Source organism: Pseudophryne corroboree, chromosome 6 (genome assembly GCF_028390025.1).
Source record: "Pseudophryne corroboree isolate aPseCor3 chromosome 6, aPseCor3.hap2, whole genome shotgun sequence".
Classification (NCBI taxonomy): domain Eukaryota; kingdom Metazoa; phylum Chordata; class Amphibia; order Anura; family Myobatrachidae; genus Pseudophryne; species Pseudophryne corroboree.
In genome coordinates, this window is record NC_086449.1 from 187,980,488 (window position 1) to 187,994,771 (window position 14,284).

Below are 14,284 nucleotides of genomic sequence, written 5' to 3' on the forward strand. Positions count from 1 at the left end.
CCAGGTCAAGGGACCCTCAGGCGGTAGCAGTGGACGCCCTGGTGACACCGTGGGTGTTTCAGTCGGTCTATGTGTTCCCTCCTCTTCCACTCATCTCAAAGATATTGAGAATCATAAGACGAAAAAGAGTGCAGACAATACTCATTGTTCCAGATTGGCCTCGAAGGGCCTGGTATTCCGATCTTCAGGAAATGCTCACAGAAGATCCGTGGCCTCTTCCTTTCAGAGAGGACCTTTTGCAACAGGGACCCTGAATGTTCCAAGACTTACCGCGGTTACGTTTGACGGCATGGCGGTTGAACACCGAATCCTAGCTGGGAAAGGCATTCCGGAAGAAGTCATCCCTACGCTGATGAAGGCTAGAAAGGAGGTGATGGCGAAACATTATCACCGTATCTGGAGAAAGTATGTATCTTGGTGTGAATCCAAGAATGCTCCTGCGGAAGTTTTCCATCTGGGCCGTTTTCTCCACTTTCTACAGACAGGAGTGGATATGGGCCTAACATTGGGCTCCATTAAGGTACAGATTTCGGCCCTATCGATTTTCTTTCAGAAGGAATTAGCTTCTCTCCCAGAAGTCCAGACTTTTGTAAAGGGAGTGCTGCACATACAGCCTCCTTTTGTGCCTCCAGTGGCACCATGGGACCTTAACGTGGTGTTACAGTTCCTAAAATCTCACTGGTTTGAACCTCTTCAAACGGTTGAATTAAAATTTCTCACTTGGAAGGTGGTCATGTTGTTGGCCTTGGCATCTGCAAGACGGGTGTCTGAATTGGCGGCTTTGTCTCACAAAAGCCCCTATCTGTTTTTCCATGTGGATAGAGCAGAATTAGGGACTCGTCCTCAATTTTTGCCTAATGTAGTTTCATCGTTTCATATGAACCAACCTATTGTGATACCTGTGGCTACGAAGGAGTTAGAGGATTCCAAGTCCCTTGATGTAGTTAGGGCCTTAAACATTTATGTAGCCAGGACGGCTCGGGTTAGGAAAACAGAGGCACTGTTTGTCCTGTATGCAGCCAACAAGGTTGGCGCTCCTGCTTCTAAGCAGACTATTGCTCGCTGGATCTGTAACACGATTCAGCAGGCTCATTCTACGGCTGGATTGCCGTTACCAAATTCGGTAAAAGCCCATTCCACTAGGAAGGTGGACTCTTCTTGGGCGGCTGCCCGAGGCGTCTCGGCATTACAGCTTTGCCGAGCGGCGACTTGATCGGGTTCAAACACTTTTGCTAAATTCTACAAGTTTGATACCTTGGCTGATGAGGACCTCATGTTTGCTCAATCGGTGCTGCAGAGTCATCCGCACTCTCCCGCCCGGTCTGGAGCTTTGGTATAATCCCCATGGTCCTTACGGAGTCCCCTCTAGGACGTAAGAGAAAATAAGATTTTAAACCTACCGGTAAATCTTTTTCTCCTAGTCCGTAGAGGATGCTGGGCGCCCGTCCCAGTGCGGACATATTTCTGCAAGGCTTGTATATAGTTATTGCTTACATAAGGGTTATGTTACGGTTAAGATCAGTCTTTGGCTGATTCTGTTTTGTTCATACTGTTAACTGGTTGTGTATATTCCATGTTATACGGTGTGGATGGTGTGGCTGGTATGAGTCTTACCCGGGATTCAAAATCCTTCCTTATTGTGTACGCTCGTCCGGGCACAGTATCCTAACTGAGGCTTGGAGGAGGGTCATAGGGGGAGGAGCCAGTGCACACCAGTTAGTCCTAAAGCTTTCTTTAGATGTGCCCAGTCTCCTGCGGAGCCGCTATTCCCCATGGTCCTTACGGAGTCCCCAGCATCCACTTAGGACGTTAGAGAAAATCTATTTATACACATACGGGGGCCTTGCTCAGACAGGCAATAGCGTCGGCTTGGGTTTGTAGCGCTGTTGCGGCTTGGACGGATACGTTGTCAGCTGACATTGATACCCTAGATAGGGATACCATTTTATTGACCTTAGGTCACATTAAAGACGCAGTCTTATATATGAGAGACGCTCAGAGAGACGTTGGTCTGCTAGGTTCAAGGGCCAACGCCATGGCGATTTCTGCTAGGCGAGCCCCGTGGACCCGCCAATGGACCGGTGATACCGACTCAAAGAAGCATATGGAAGTTTTACCTTACAAAGGTGAGGATTTATTTGGGGAAGGTCTTGCGGACCTGGTTTCCACAGCTACACCGGGTAAATCTACTTTTTTACCTTATGTTTCCCCACAGCAAAAGAAAACGGCGCAATATCAGATGCAGTCCTTTCGGTCGCATAAGTCCAGAAGAGGTCGGGGCTCTTCCTTCCTTGCCAGAGGTAAGGGAAGAGGGAAAATACTGCCTGCTACGGCTAGTTCCCAGGAGCAGAAGTCCTCCCCGGCTTCTACTAAATCCACCGCATGATGCTGGATCTCCTCTGAGGGAGTCTGCGCCGGTTGGGGCACGTCTTCGACTCTTCAGCCACGTCTGGGCAAGGGAAATTGTATCCCTGGGTTACAAGCTGGAATTCGAAGATGTGCCTCCTCGCCGGTTTTTCAAATCGGCTCTACCAACTTCTCCCCCAGAGAGGGAGATAGTTTTAGCTGCAATTCAAAAACTGTGTCAACAACAAGTGGTTGTCGAGGTTCCCCTAGTTCAACAGGGGAAGGGGTACTATTCAACCCTATTTGTGGTCCCGAAACTGGATGGCCCGGTCAGACCCATTCTAAATTTAAAATCCCTAAACCTGTACTTGAAAAAGTTCAAATTCAAGATGGAATCGCTCCGGGCAGTTATCTCCAGCCTGGAGGGGGGGGGGGGATTTTATGGTGTCACTGGACATAAAGGACGCATACCTTCATGTCCCCATATATCCCCCTCATCAGGCGTACCTGAGATTCGCTGTACAGGACTGTCACCAGTTTCATACGTTGCCGTTTGGGCTTTCCACGGCCCCGAGGATTTTCACCAAGGTAATGGCGGAAATGATGGTGCTCCTGCGCCGGCAGGGAGTCACAATTATCCCGTACTTGGACGATCTCTTGATAAAAGCGAGATCGAGAGATCAGTTGCTGAAAAGCGTGGCACTCTCCCTGAGAGTGCTACAGCAACATGGCTGGATTCTGAATCTACCAAAGTCACAGTTGGTTCCAACAACTTGACTATCTTTCTTAGGCATGATTCTGGACACGGAACAAAAGAGGGTTTTTCTCCCAATAGAAAAAGCCCAGGAACTCCAGAACATGGTCAGAGACCTGTTAAAACCGAAAAGAGTGTCAGTCCATCAATGCACTCGAGTACTGGGAAAAATGGTGGCGACCTACGAGGCCATCCCCTTCGGCAGGTTTCATGCGAGGACTTTTCAGTGGGACCTTCTGGACAAGTGGTCCGGGTCCCATCTTCAAATTCATCAGAAAATAAGCCTGTCCCCCAGGGCCAGGGTGTCTCTCCTGTGGTGGCTGCAGAGTGCTCACCTTCTAGAGGGTCGCAGGTTCGGCATTCAAGACTGGGTTCTGGTGACCACGGACGCGAGCCTCCGATGATGGGGAGCAGTCACACAAGGAAGAAACTTTCAGGGGATATGGTCAAGCCAGGAGGCTTGTCTACACATCAACGTACTGGAATTGAAGGCCATATACAACGGCCTACGTCAAGCGGAGAATCTTCTTCGCGACCTACCGGTTCTGATTCAATCAGACAACAGCACAGCCGTGGCTCATGTAAACCGCCAAGGCGGAACAAGGAGCAGAGTGGCAATGGCGGAAGCCACCAGGATTCTGCGCTGGGCGGAAAATCACATAAGCGCTTTGGCAGCAGTCTTCATTCCGGGTGTGGACAACTGGGAAGCAGACTTCCTCAGCAGACACGATCTCCATCCAGGAGAGTGGGGACTTCATCAAGAAGTTTTTGCTGAGATAACAAGTCATTGGGGACTTCCTCAAATAGACATGATGGCGTCATGCCTCAACAAGAAGCTTCAGAGGTATTGTGCCAGGTCAAGGGACCCTCAGGCGGTAGCAGTGGACGCCCTGGTGACACCGTGGGTGTTTCAGTCGGTCTATGTGTTCCCTCCTCTTCCACTCATCTCAAAGATATTGAGAATCATAAGACGAAAAAGAGTGCAGACAATACTCATTGTTCCAGATTGGCCTCGAAGGGCCTGGTATTCCGATCTTCAGGAAATGCTCACAGAAGATCCGTGGCCTCTTCCTTTCAGAGAGGACCTTTTGCAACAGGGACCCTGAATGTTCCAAGACTTACCGCGGTTACGTTTGACGGCATGGCGGTTGAACACCGAATCCTAGCTGGGAAAGGCATTCCGGAAGAAGTCATCCCTACGCTGATGAAGGCTAGAAAGGAGGTGATGGCGAAACATTATCACCGTATCTGGAGAAAGTATGTATCTTGGTGTGAATCCAAGAATGCTCCTGCGGAAGTTTTCCATCTGGGCCGTTTTCTCCACTTTCTACAGACAGGAGTGGATATGGGCCTAACATTGGGCTCCATTAAGGTACAGATTTCGGCCCTATCGATTTTCTTTCAGAAGGAATTAGCTTCTCTCCCAGAAGTCCAGACTTTTGTAAAGGGAGTGCTGCACATACAGCCTCCTTTTGTGCCTCCAGTGGCACCATGGGACCTTAACGTGGTGTTACAGTTCCTAAAATCTCACTGGTTTGAACCTCTTCAAACGGTTGAATTAAAATTTCTCACTTGGAAGGTGGTCATGTTGTTGGCCTTGGCATCTGCAAGACGGGTGTCTGAATTGGCGGCTTTGTCTCACAAAAGCCCCTATCTGTTTTTCCATGTGGATAGAGCAGAATTAGGGACTCGTCCTCAATTTTTGCCTAAGGTAGTTTCATCGTTTCATATGAACCAACCTATTGTGGTACCTGTGGCTACGAAGGAGTTAGAGGATTCCAAGTCCCTTGATGTAGTCAGGGCCTTAAACATTTATGTAGCCAGGACGGCTCGGGTTAGGAAAACAGAGGCACTGTTTGTCCTGTATGCAGCCAACAAGGTTGGCGCTCCTGCTTCTAAGCAGACTATTGCTCGCTGGATCTGTAACACGATTCAGCAGGCTCATTCTACGGCTGGATTGCCGTTACCAAATTCGGTAAAAGCCCATTCCACTAGGAAGGTGGACTCTTCTTGGGCGGCTGCCCGAGGCGTCTCGGCATTACAGCTTTGCCGAGCGGCGACTTGATCGGGTTCAAACACTTTTGCTAAATTCTACAAGTTTGATACCTTGGCTGATGAGGACCTCATGTTTGCTCAATCGGTGCTGCAGAGTCATCCGCACTCTCCCGCCCGGTCTGGAGCTTTGGTATAATCCCCATGGTCCTTACGGAGTCCCCTCTAGGACGTAAGAGAAAATAAGATTTTAAACCTACCGGTAAATCTTTTTCTCCTAGTCCGTAGAGGATGCTGGGCGCCCGTCCCAGTGCGGACATATTTCTGCAAGGCTTGTATATAGTTATTGCTTACATAAGGGTTATGTTACGGTTAAGATCAGTCTTTGGCTGATTCTGTTTTGTTCATACTGTTAACTGGTTGTGTATATTCCATGTTATACGGTGTGGATGGTGTGGCTGGTATGAGTCTTACCCGGGATTCAAAATCCTTCCTTATTGTGTACGCTCGTCCGGGCACAGTATCCTAACTGAGGCTTGGAGGAGGGTCATAGGGGGAGGAGCCAGTGCACACCAGTTAGTCCTAAAGCTTTCTTTAGATGTGCCCAGTCTCCTGCGGAGCCGCTATTCCCCATGGTCCTTACGGAGTCCCCAGCATCCACTTAGGACGTTAGAGAAAATCTATTTATACACATACGGGGGCCTTGCTCAGACAGGCAATAGCGTCGGCTTGGGTTTGTAGCGCTGTTGCGGCTTGGACGGATACGTTGTCAGCTGACATTGATACCCTAGATAGGGATACCATTTTATTGACCTTAGGTCACATTAAAGACGCAGTCTTATATATGAGAGACGCTCAGAGAGACGTTGGTCTGCTAGGTTCAAGGGCCAACGCCATGGCGATTTCTGCTAGGCGAGCCCTGTGGACCCGCCAATGGATGGGTGATACCGACTCAAAGAAGCATATGGAAGTTTTACCTTACAAAGGTGAGGATTTATTTGGGGAAGGTCTTGCGGACCTGGTTTCCACAGCTACACCGGGTAAATCTACTTTTTTACCTTATGTTTCCCCACAGCAAAAGAAAACGGCGCAATATCAGATGCAGTCCTTTCGGTCGCATAAGTCCAGAAGAGGTCGGGGCTCTTCCTTCCTCGCCAGAGGTAAGGGAAGAGGGAAAATACTGCCTGCTACGGCTAGTTCCCAGGAGCAGAAGTCCTCCCCGGCTTCTACTAAATCCACCGCATGATGCTGGATCTCCTCTGAGGGAGTCTGCGCCGGTTGGGGCACGTCTTCGACTCTTCAGCCACGTCTGGGCAAGGGAAATTGTATCCCTGGGTTACAAGCTGGAATTCGAAGATGTGCCTCCTCGCCGGTTTTTCAAATCGGCTCTACCAACTTCTCCCCCAGAGAGGGAGATAGTTTTAGCTGCAATTCAAAAACTGTGTCAACAACAAGTGGTTGTCGAGGTTCCCCTAGTTCAACAGGGGAAGGGGTACTATTCAACCCTATTTGTGGTCCCGAAACTGGATGGCCCGGTCAGACCCATTCTAAATTTAAAATCCCTAAACCTGTACTTGAAAAAGTTCAAATTCAAGATGGAATCGCTCCGGGCAGTTATCTCCAGCCTGGAGGGGGGGGGGATTTTATGGTGTCACTGGACATAAAGGACGCATACCTTCATGTCCCCATATATCCCCCTCATCAGGCGTACCTGAGATTCGCTGTACAGGACTGTCACCAGTTTCATACGTTGCCGTTTGGGCTTTCCACGGCCCCGAGGATTTTCACCAAGGTAATGGCGGAAATGATGGTGCTCCTGCGCCGGCAGGGAGTCACAATTATCCCGTACTTGGACGATCTCTTGATAAAAGCGAGATCGAGAGATCAGTTGCTGAAAAGCGTGGCACTCTCCCTGAGAGTGCTACAGCAACATGGCTGGATTCTGAATCTACCAAAGTCACAGTTGGTTCCAACAACTTGACTATCTTTCTTAGGCATGATTCTGGACACGGAACAAAAGAGGGTTTTTCTCCCAATAGAAAAAGCCCAGGAACTCCAGAACATGGTCAGAGACCTGTTAAAACCGAAAAGAGTGTCAGTCCATCAATGCACTCGAGTACTGGGAAAAATGGTGGCGACCTACGAGGCCATCCCCTTCGGCAGGTTTCATGCGAGGACTTTTCAGTGGGACCTTCTGGACAAGTGGTCCGGGTCCCATCTTCAAATTCATCAGAAAATAAGCCTGTCCCCCAGGGCCAGGGTGTCTCTCCTGTGGTGGCTGCAGAGTGCTCACCTTCTAGAGGGTCGCAGGTTCGGCATTCAAGACTGGGTTCTGGTGACCACGGACGCGAGCCTCCGATGATGGGGAGCAGTCACACAAGGAAGAAACTTTCAGGGGATATGGTCAAGCCAGGAGGCTTGTCTACACATCAACGTACTGGAATTGAAGGCCATATACAACGGCCTACGTCAAGCGGAGAATCTTCTTCGCGACCTACCGGTTCTGATTCAATCAGACAACAGCACAGCCGTGGCTCATGTAAACCGCCAAGGCGGAACAAGGAGCAGAGTGGCAATGGCGGAAGCCACCAGGATTCTGCGCTGGGCGGAAAATCACATAAGCGCTTTGGCAGCAGTCTTCATTCCGGGTGTGGACAACTGGGAAGCAGACTTCCTCAGCAGACACGATCTCCATCCAGGAGAGTGGGGACTTCATCAAGAAGTTTTTGCTGAGATAACAAGTCATTGGGGACTTCCTCAAATAGACATGATGGCGTCATGCCTCAACAAGAAGCTTCAGAGGTATTGTGCCAGGTCAAGGGACCCTCAGGCGGTAGCAGTGGACGCCCTGGTGACACCGTGGGTGTTTCAGTCGGTCTATGTGTTCCCTCCTCTTCCACTCATCTCAAAGATATTGAGAATCATAAGACGAAAAAGAGTGCAGACAATACTCATTGTTCCAGATTGGCCTCGAAGGGCCTGGTATTCCGATCTTCAGGAAATGCTCACAGAAGATCCGTGGCCTCTTCCTTTCAGAGAGGACCTTTTGCAACAGGGACCCTGAATGTTCCAAGACTTACCGCGGTTACGTTTGACGGCATGGCGGTTGAACACCGAATCCTAGCTGGGAAAGGCATTCCGGAAGAAGTCATCCCTACGCTGATGAAGGCTAGAAAGGAGGTGATGGCGAAACATTATCACCGTATCTGGAGAAAGTATGTATCTTGGTGTGAATCCAAGAATGCTCCTGCGGAAGTTTTCCATCTGGGCCGTTTTCTCCACTTTCTACAGACAGGAGTGGATATGGGCCTAACATTGGGCTCCATTAAGGTACAGATTTCGGCCCTATCGATTTTCTTTCAGAAGGAATTAGCTTCTCTCCCAGAAGTCCAGACTTTTGTAAAGGGAGTGCTGCACATACAGCCTCCTTTTGTGCCTCCAGTGGCACCATGGGACCTTAACGTGGTGTTACAGTTCCTAAAATCTCACTGGTTTGAACCTCTTCAAACGGTTGAATTAAAATTTCTCACTTGGAAGGTGGTCATGTTGTTGGCCTTGGCATCTGCAAGACGGGTGTCTGAATTGGCGGCTTTGTCTCACAAAAGCCCCTATCTGTTTTTCCATGTGGATAGAGCAGAATTAGGGACTCGTCCTCAATTTTTGCCTAAGGTAGTTTCATCGTTTCATATGAACCAACCTATTGTGGTACCTGTGGCTACGAAGGAGTTAGAGGATTCCAAGTCCCTTGATGTAGTCAGGGCCTTAAACATTTATGTAGCCAGGACGGCTCGGGTTAGGAAAACAGAGGCACTGTTTGTCCTGTATGCAGCCAACAAGGTTGGCGCTCCTGCTTCTAAGCAGACTATTGCTCGCTGGATCTGTAACACGATTCAGCAGGCTCATTCTACGGCTGGATTGCCGTTACCAAATTCGGTAAAAGCCCATTCCACTAGGAAGGTGGACTCTTCTTGGGCGGCTGCCCGAGGCGTCTCGGCATTACAGCTTTGCCGAGCGGCGACTTGATCGGGTTCAAACACTTTTGCTAAATTCTACAAGTTTGATACCTTGGCTGATGAGGACCTCATGTTTGCTCAATCGGTGCTGCAGAGTCATCCGCACTCTCCCGCCCGGTCTGGAGCTTTGGTATAATCCCCATGGTCCTTACGGAGTCCCCTCTAGGACGTAAGAGAAAATAAGATTTTAAACCTACCGGTAAATCTTTTTCTCCTAGTCCGTAGAGGATGCTGGGCGCCCGTCCCAGTGCGGACATATTTCTGCAAGGCTTGTATATAGTTATTGCTTACATAAGGGTTATGTTACGGTTAAGATCAGTCTTTGGCTGATTCTGTTTTGTTCATACTGTTAACTGGTTGTGTATATTCCATGTTATACGGTGTGGATGGTGTGGCTGGTATGAGTCTTACCCGGGATTCAAAATCCTTCCTTATTGTGTACGCTCGTCCGGGCACAGTATCCTAACTGAGGCTTGGAGGAGGGTCATAGGGGGAGGAGCCAGTGCACACCAGTTAGTCCTAAAGCTTTCTTTAGATGTGCCCAGTCTCCTGCGGAGCCGCTATTCCCCATGGTCCTTACGGAGTCCCCAGCATCCACTTAGGACGTTAGAGAAAATCTATTTATACACATACGGGGGCCTTGCTCAGACAGGCAATAGCGTCGGCTTGGGTTTGTAGCGCTGTTGCGGCTTGGACGGATACGTTGTCAGCTGACATTGATACCCTAGATAGGGATACCATTTTATTGACCTTAGGTCACATTAAAGACGCAGTCTTATATATGAGAGACGCTCAGAGAGACGTTGGTCTGCTAGGTTCAAGGGCCAACGCCATGGCGATTTCTGCTAGGCGAGCCCTGTGGACCCGCCAATGGATGGGTGATACCGACTCAAAGAAGCATATGGAAGTTTTACCTTACAAAGGTGAGGATTTATTTGGGGAAGGTCTTGCGGACCTGGTTTCCACAGCTACACCGGGTAAATCTACTTTTTTACCTTATGTTTCCCCACAGCAAAAGAAAACGGCGCAATATCAGATGCAGTCCTTTCGGTCGCATAAGTCCAGAAGAGGTCGGGGCTCTTCCTTCCTCGCCAGAGGTAAGGGAAGAGGGAAAATACTGCCTGCTACGGCTAGTTCCCAGGAGCAGAAGTCCTCCCCGGCTTCTACTAAATCCACCGCATGATGCTGGATCTCCTCTGAGGGAGTCTGCGCCGGTTGGGGCACGTCTTCGACTCTTCAGCCACGTCTGGGCAAGGGAAATTGTATCCCTGGGTTACAAGCTGGAATTCGAAGATGTGCCTCCTCGCCGGTTTTTCAAATCGGCTCTACCAACTTCTCCCCCAGAGAGGGAGATAGTTTTAGCTGCAATTCAAAAACTGTGTCAACAACAAGTGGTTGTCGAGGTTCCCCTAGTTCAACAGGGGAAGGGGTACTATTCAACCCTATTTGTGGTCCCGAAACTGGATGGCCCGGTCAGACCCATTCTAAATTTAAAATCCCTAAACCTGTACTTGAAAAAGTTCAAATTCAAGATGGAATCGCTCCGGGCAGTTATCTCCAGCCTGGAGGGGGGGGGGATTTTATGGTGTCACTGGACATAAAGGACGCATACCTTCATGTCCCCATATATCCCCCTCATCAGGCGTACCTGAGATTCGCTGTACAGGACTGTCACCAGTTTCATATGTTGCCGTTTGGGCTTTCCACGGCCCCGAGGATTTTCACCAAGGTAATGGCGGAAATGATGGTGCTCCTGCGCCGGCAGGGAGTCACAATTATCCCGTACTTGGACGATCTCTTGATAAAAGCGAGATCGAGAGATCAGTTGCTGAAAAGCGTGGCACTCTCCCTGAGAGTGCTACAGCAACATGGCTGGATTCTGAATCTACCAAAGTCACAGTTGGTTCCAACAACTTGACTATCTTTCTTAGGCATGATTCTGGACACGGAACAAAAGAGGGTTTTTCTCCCAATAGAAAAAGCCCAGGAACTCCAGAACATGGTCAGAGACCTGTTAAAACCGAAAAGAGTGTCAGTCCATCAATGCACTCGAGTACTGGGAAAAATGGTGGCGACCTACGAGGCCATCCCCTTCGGCAGGTTTCATGCGAGGACTTTTCAGTGGGACCTTCTGGACAAGTGGTCCAGGTCCCATCTTCAAATTCATCAGAAAATAAGCCTGTCCCCCAGGGCCAGGGTGTCTCTCCTGTGGTGGCTGCAGAGTGCTCACCTTCTAGAGGGTCGCAGGTTCGGCATTCAAGACTGGGTTCTGGTGACCACGGACGCGAGCCTCCGATGATGGGGAGCAGTCACACAAGGAAGAAACTTTCAGGGGATATGGTCAAGCCAGGAGGCTTGTCTACACATCAACGTACTGGAATTGAAGGCCATATACAACGGCCTACGTCAAGCGGAGAATCTTCTTCGCGACCTACCGGTTCTGATTCAATCAGACAACAGCACAGCCGTGGCTCATGTAAACCGCCAAGGCGGAACAAGGAGCAGAGTGGCAATGGCGGAAGCCACCAGGATTCTGCGCTGGGCGGAAAATCACATAAGCGCTTTGGCAGCAGTCTTCATTCCGGGTGTGGACAACTGGGAAGCAGACTTCCTCAGCAGACACGATCTCCATCCAGGAGAGTGGGGACTTCATCAAGAAGTTTTTGCAGAGATAACAAGTCATTGGGGACTTCCTCAAATAGACATGATGGCGTCATGCCTCAACAAGAAGCTTCAGAGGTATTGTGCCAGGTCAAGGGACCCTCAGGCGGTAGCAGTGGACGCCCTGGTGACACCGTGGGTGTTTCAGTCGGTCTATGTGTTCCCTCCTCTTCCACTCATCTCAAAGATATTGAGAATCATAAGACGAAAAAGAGTGCAGACAATACTCATTGTTCCAGATTGGCCTCGAAGGGCCTGGTATTCCGATCTTCAGGAAATGCTCACAGAAGATCCGTGGCCTCTTCCTTTCAGAGAGGACCTTTTGCAACAGGGACCCTGAATGTTCCAAGACTTACCGCGGTTACGTTTGACGGCATGGCGGTTGAACACCGAATCCTAGCTGGGAAAGGCATTCCGGAAGAAGTCATCCCTACGCTGATGAAGGCTAGAAAGGAGGTGATGGCGAAACATTATCACCGTATCTGGAGAAAGTATGTATCTTGGTGTGAATCCAAGAATGCTCCTGCGGAAGTTTTCCATCTGGGCCGTTTTCTCCACTTTCTACAGACAGGAGTGGATATGGGCCTAACATTGGGCTCCATTAAGGTACAGATTTCGGCCCTATCGATTTTCTTTCAGAAGGAATTAGCTTCTCTCCCAGAAGTCCAGACTTTTGTAAAGGGAGTGCTGCACATACAGCCTCCTTTTGTGCCTCCAGTGGCACCATGGGACCTTAACGTGGTGTTACAGTTCCTAAAATCTCACTGGTTTGAACCTCTTCAAACGGTTGAATTAAAATTTCTCACTTGGAAGGTGGTCATGTTGTTGGCCTTGGCATCTGCAAGACGGGTGTCTGAATTGGCGGCTTTGTCTCACAAAAGCCCCTATCTGTTTTTCCATGTGGATAGAGCAGAATTAGGGACTCGTCCTCAATTTTTGCCTAAGGTAGTTTCATCGTTTCATATGAACCAACCTATTGTGATACCTGTGGCTACGAAGGAGTTAGAGGATTCCAAGTCCCTTGATGTAGTCAGGGCCTTAAACATTTATGTAGCCAGGACGGCTCGGGTTAGGAAAACAGAGGCACTGTTTGTCCTGTATGCAGCCAACAAGGTTGGCGCTCCTGCTTCTAAGCAGACTATTGCTCGCTGGATCTGTAACACGATTCAGCAGGCTCATTCTACGGCTGGATTGCCGTTACCAAATTCGGTAAAAGCCCATTCCACTAGGAAGGTGGACTCTTCTTGGGCGGCTGCCCGAGGCGTCTCGGCATTACAGCTTTGCCGAGCGGCGACTTGATCGGGTTCAAACACTTTTGCTAAATTCTACAAGTTTGATACCTTGGCTGATGAGGACCTCATGTTTGCTCAATCGGTGCTGCAGAGTCATCCGCACTCTCCCGCCCGGTCTGGAGCTTTGGTATAATCCCCATGGTCCTTACGGAGTCCCCTCTAGGACATAAGAGAAAATAAGATTTTAAACCTACCGGTAAATCTTTTTCTCCTAGTCCGTAGAGGATGCTGGGCGCCCGTCCCAGTGCGGACATATTTCTGCAAGGCTTGTATATAGTTATTGCTTACATAAGGGTTATGTTACGGTTAAGATCAGTCTTTGGCTGATTCTGTTTTGTTCATACTGTTAACTGGTTGTGTATATTCCATGTTATACGGTGTGGATGGTGTGGGCTGGTATGTATCTTGCCCTTATATTAACAAAAATCCTTTCCTCGTACTGTCCATCTCCTCTGGGCACAGTTTCTCTAACTGAGGTCTGGAGGAGGGGCATAGAGGGAGGAGCCAGTGCACACCCATCTAAAGTTCTTTATAGTGCCCATGTCTCCTGCGGAGCCCGTCTATACCCCATGGTCCTTACGGAGTCCCCAGCATCCTCTACAGACTAGGAGAAAAAGATTTACCGTTAGGTTTAAAATCTTATTTTATTGCCGATTTGAACAATATAACATTACATTACATCGAAATTGTCCAAATTGGCTTGCATGAATAAACGATGATCGACCAACAATGATCGACTGCGGGGACGCCCATCATTCATCGTTGATGCATCCACACTGAACGATATGAACGATTTATCGTTTATTTTTGAACTATATCGTTTATATAGTCCTTTAATATCACCAAGTGTGTAGGGACCTTTAGTCACGCACACACATACACACCCCAAAAAGATATTGGTGCACTGCAGTGAGGGATCAGCCTTGTAGGGTGGGAGTGGTTTCTAGGTATCCTGTATCAGTATTCAGCTGATGGTGATCACAAAAGTTAATAATCTCACATAATCTTCTAGTCTAGATATATTTACCCTTTTCACTTGCTTTTTTTAAAGAATAACATTGATTAGATAATGGAGCCCTCACACACCAGTATAGATTTACTGACTATAAAAATTAACTGAACAACTTAATTTTTTACTGCAACATTTTAGCTGATGCCAAAATGTCTTCAATAGTTGAAGTGGTTAAAGCGCAAAGACAAAAAGAAAACTCTTAAATATCACAGTG

General features: G+C 48.8%; 1 protein-coding gene across 1 annotated transcript in view; it reads left to right on the plus strand.

Moving 5' to 3' along the window:
* The window catches only part of RASGRF1 (Ras protein specific guanine nucleotide releasing factor 1), a 211,317-nt gene that overhangs the window by 50,600 nt on the left and 146,433 nt on the right, over window positions 1-14,284 (plus strand). The gene's annotated exons all lie outside the window — the stretch shown is intronic.